Source organism: Tachyglossus aculeatus, chromosome 5 (genome assembly GCF_015852505.1).
Source record: "Tachyglossus aculeatus isolate mTacAcu1 chromosome 5, mTacAcu1.pri, whole genome shotgun sequence".
In the NCBI taxonomy this organism is placed as follows: domain Eukaryota; kingdom Metazoa; phylum Chordata; class Mammalia; order Monotremata; family Tachyglossidae; genus Tachyglossus; species Tachyglossus aculeatus.
Window position 1 is genome coordinate 48,558,201 of NC_052070.1, and position 5,113 is coordinate 48,563,313.

At 44.3% G+C, this 5,113-nt stretch overlaps 1 non-coding gene across 1 annotated transcript; it reads left to right on the top strand.

Annotated features, from left to right (window-relative positions):
* The first annotated feature begins 402 nt into the window (after positions 1-402).
* On the top strand, positions 403-567 carry LOC119929018. Its single transcript, XR_005451162.1, has one exon. It is a non-coding gene; the product is annotated as a U1 spliceosomal RNA (small nuclear RNA).
* Positions 568-5,113: the final 4,546 nt, after the last annotated feature.

Below are 5,113 nucleotides of genomic sequence, written 5' to 3' on the forward strand. Positions count from 1 at the left end.
ATCAATCGTATTTATTGAGCGCTTACTGTGTGCAGAGCACTGTACTAAGCGCTTGGGAAGTACAAGTTGGCAACCTATATATATATATATATATATATATATATATATATATATACATATATATACATGGGGCTAGGATTCAGAGGAGCTGGGCTCCAAACCCAGCTCCGCCACTTGCCTGCTGTGTGATCTTGGGCAAGTCATTTGGCTTCTCAGTTTCCTCATCTGTAAAATGGGGATTAAATCCTACACCCTCCTATTTAGACTGTGAACCCCCATGTGGGTTAGGACCTTTTCCAACCTGATGATCTTGTCTCTACCCCAGTAGATGCCAGACACCCTAATTATTACGAAGATGACTCTCATTTCCTCAGTGTCCTTTGAAAACAACCCTTGGAAATGATATTTATCTGGCGGGGGAGACAGACACCGCGACCACGAAAATGGTTTTCCCAGAATGTGACTCATCCATTACACTTCCGCGATGCCGACCCCTGTGATATCCCCAAATATGGGAAACTCGAATGCATAATTTGTGGTTAGTAATGTCATTTCTGAAGTCTTTCCTTTCAAGGACGAGCTTGGTCTAGTGGATGGTGAATGGGTCTGGGACTCAGGAGACTTGGATTCTAGTCAATCAATCAATCAATCAATCGTATTTATTGAGCGCTTACTGTGTGCAGAGCACTGTACTAAGCGCTTCGGAAGTACAAGCTGGCAACATATAGAGACGGTCCCTACCCAACAGTGGGCTCACAGTCTAGTCTAGTCCCAGCTCTACCTGTTGTAGGACCTTTGGTAAGTCACTTCACATTCCGGCTTTGCCACTTGTCTGCTGTGTGACCTTGGGCAAGTCACTTATCTTCTCTGTGCCTCAGTTACTTCATCCGTAAAATGGGGATTGAGACTGTGAGTCCCACAGGGGACTGTGTCCAACCCAGTTTTCTTGTATCCACCACAGTGCTTAGTATAGTGCCTGGTACATAGTAAGCACTTAACAAATATTGTATTATTATTATTATTTTTCTTTGTACCTCCATTTCCTCATCTGTAAAATGGGTATTCAATACCTGTCCTCCCTCCCTCCTTAGACTGAGCCCCAAGTGCGACAGGGACTGTATCTGACCTAATTATCCTGATTCTACCCAGTGCTTAGTGCAGAGATTGACACACAGGGAGCACTTAACAAATACCGCAGATAGTCTTCCCTTCCCTTCCCCACAGCACCTGTATATATGTATATATGTTTGCACATATTTATTACTCTATTTATTTATTTATTTATTTTACTTGTACATATCTATTCTATTTATTTTATTTTGTTGGTATGTTTGGTTTTGTCTCCCCCTTTCAGACTGTGAGCCCACTGTTGGGTAGGGACTGTCTCTATATGTTGCCAATTTGTACTTCCCAAGCGCGTAGTACAGTGCTCTGCACACAGCAAGCGCTCAATAAATACGATTGATGATGATAGTCTTCTCATTATTAGAAGGGAAAGTTTAGAGGAAGGGACTGTGGGGAGGAGCAAGAGACGGGACTAATCCTGAACGAACCCATGGGTTTGGGCGGATTTGAAACCTGGGAACCGCAAATCAAATGTCATTTGGTTCCTAATGGGGCGGGTTTGATTGCAGCTGCCGAACTTAATACACTGACAAGCAAAGCATCTCACCACCTCAATGCACCATCCAGCTGTAAAATGGGGATGAAGACTGCGAGCCCCACGGGGGACAACCTGATCACCTTGTATCCCCCCACAGCGCTTAGAACAGTGCTCCGCACATAGTAAACGCTCAACAAATGCCATCATTATTATGATTGAGACTGTGAGTCCCAAATAGGAAGGCACAGTGTCCAACTTGATTTGCTCGCATCCACCCCAGCGCTTAGAACAGCGCCTGGCACGTAGTAAGCACTTAGCAAATACCATAATGATAATAGCAATTATTATTATTATTGTTACAGCAGAGCTGGAGTTGACGAACCATCATTTGGAAACATCATGGGAGTGTTGTGGGAAGTGGGGATGGGTTGTGTTATCTATTTTATTTATTTTATTTTGTTAGTATGTTTGGTTCTGTTCTCCGTCTCCCCCTTTTAGACTGTGAGCCCACTGTTGGGTAGGGACCGTCTCTATATGTTGCCAACTTGTACTTCCCAAGCGCTTAGTACAGTGCTCTGCACACAGTAAGCTCTCAATAAATACGATTGATTGATTGATTGATTGATTGATGATTATTATTATTATTAAACCCTTTGAGTGGCTCTTTACACCCCACCCCTTCCAATTCCCTCAATCGATCAATCGTATTTATCGAGTGTTTACTGTGTGCGGGACACTGTACTAAGCATTTGGGAGAGTACAATATAACAGAGTTGGTAGACATGTTCCCTGCCTGCCTTTTGAGGCCTTCTACTACCCCCCATCTCCGCCTTCCACTCCACTGAAATTGCTCTCCTCAAGGTCACCAGTGATCGCTTTCTCGCAAGATCTATTTATCTTAAGATCGTAAGATCTTAAGATCTTAAGATTTAAGATCGTATTTATTGAGCGCTTACTGTGTGCAGAGCACTAAGCGCTTGGGAAGTACAGGTTGGCAACATATAGACAGTCCCTACCCAACAGTGAAGCAGCGTGGCTCAGTGGAGAAGAGCCCGGGCTTTGGAGTCAGAGGTCATGGGTTCAAACCCCGGCTCCGCCAATTGTCAGCTGTGCGACTTTGGGCAAGTCACTTAACTTCTCTGTGCCTCAGTTCCCTCATCTGTAAAATGGGGATTGAGACTGTGAGCCCCACGTGGAACAACCTGATCACCTTGTAACATCCCCAGTGCTTAGAACAGTGCTTTGCACATAGTAAGCACTTAACAAATACCATTATTATTATTATCTAGCAGATGTTGCACTTTCCTAATTCTCCCTGAGCTTTTGAGTGCTTCTGTCCTGTGGACCATACCTTTCTCCTGGAAACAATAATAATAATAATGATGGTATTTGTTAAGCACTTACTATGTGCAAATCACTGTTCTAAGCGCTGGAGAGGTTACAAGGTGATCAGGTTGTCCCGGGGGGGCTCACAGTTTTAAACCCCATTATACAGATGAGGTAACTGAGGTCCAGAGAAGTTAAGTGACTTGCCCAAGGTCACACAGCTGACAGTTGGCAGAGGCTGGATTCGAACCCATGACCTCTGACTCCAAAGCCCATGCTCTTTCCACTGAGCCACGAAACACAAGTCACTGTCGTCTCTTGGTTCTCCTCCTTCATCTCTGGCCACTCCTCTTTGGTTTCATTCATTCATTCAATGGTATTTATTGAGCGCTTACTGTATGCACAGCACTGGACTAAGCGCTTGGGAAGTACAAGTTGGCCACAGATGGAGACGGTTCTGGGAGTGACTTCCAGCTTAATTGTGGATTCTCTTCTATTTTCAATTTACATCCACTCACTTGGAGAGCTCATCCGCTTGTCTGCTGTGTGACCTTGGTCAAGTCACTTCACTTCTCTGGACCTCAGTTACCTCATCAGTAAAATTCATTCATTTATTCAGTTGTATTTATTGAGCGCTTACTGTGTGCAGAGCACTGTACTAAGCGCCTGGGAAGTACAAATTGGCAACATATAGAGACGGTCCTTACCCAACCACAGGCTCACAGTCTAGAAGGGACAAGGTGATCAGGTTGTGCGTCCCACGGGGGTCTCACAGTCTTAATCCACATTTTACAGATGAGGTAACTAAGGCCCAGAGAAGTTAAGTGACTTGCCCAAAGTCACACAGCTGACAATTGGCGGAGCTGGGATTTGAACCCATGACCTCTGACTCCAAAGCTCGGGCTCTTTCCACTGAGCCATGCTGCTTCTCTAAATGGGAATTAAGACTGTGAGCCCCATATGGGATGAGAAGCAGCATGGCTCAGTGGAAACAGCAAGGGCTTTGGAGTCAGAGGTCATGGGTTTGAATCCTGGCTCTGCCAATTGTCAGCTGTGTGACTTTGGGCAAGTCACTTAACTTCTCTGTGCCTCAGTTACCTCATCTGTTAAATGGGGATTAAGACTGTGAGCCCCCTGTGGGACAACCTGATCCCCTTGTAACCTCCCCAGCGCTTAGAACCGTGCTTGGCACATAGTAAGTGCTTAATAAATGCCATTATTATTATTATTATTTTTATATGGACTGTGTCCAATCTGATTAGCCTGTTTTTATCCCAGTGCTTAGTATGCTGCCTGGCATATAGTAAGCGCTTAACAAATGCCATTAAAGAAAAAAAAAGAATAAATCTGGTAGAGCCATGGCTCAGGTTTGGTATTATGTCGCAGGGGTTTTGTGTTTTTCTTTTTTCCAATTGCGACAGTGGGTTGCGGAGGTGTTGTAGATGCATCGCAAGATAGATGCCAGTTGTCATAGGAGCAGACTCACTTTGAGACTCACCTGTATATATGTATATATGTTTGTACATATTTATTACTCTATTTATTTATTTATTTTACTTGTACGTATCTGTTCTATTTATTTTATTTTGTTAATACATTTGGTTTTGTTCTCTGTCTCCCCCTTTTAGACTGTGAGCCCACTGTTGGGTAGGGACCGTCTCCATATGTCGCCAACTTGTACTTCCCAAGCGCTTAGTACAGTGCTCTGCACACAGTAAGCGCTCAATAAATACGATTGATTGATTTGAGAGCCAGATAAGAAAGTTAATTGAAGGATCCATGGTGCATTCCTAGCTCCACTAGGTGGGGACTTCGTCACATGCCTCTGATTACATTACCAGAAATATTAACTTTTTTTTTTCCTCATTTGAAAGGGAGTTGGGGACAATTTATTATTTAGGTCAATTTTACCCAGCCCTTTGGGCTTCCAAGTAGGATGGCCACTGGCGACACTCAGGGATACCAGAAACAGAGACAGGTACATGTAACATCCCATATTTTATGCCGGGCAAGCGGTGTAATGCGAAGCAGAGTGGCCTAGCGCAAAGAGCACACGTCTGGGTGTCTGAGGACCTGAGTTCTAATCCCACCTCTTCCAAACGTCCTGCCAACTGCCCGCTGGATGAGTCTCAGTCTTGAGACTTCAGGACAGGAACCCTGTGCAAAGGAATTGATTCTAGTGTG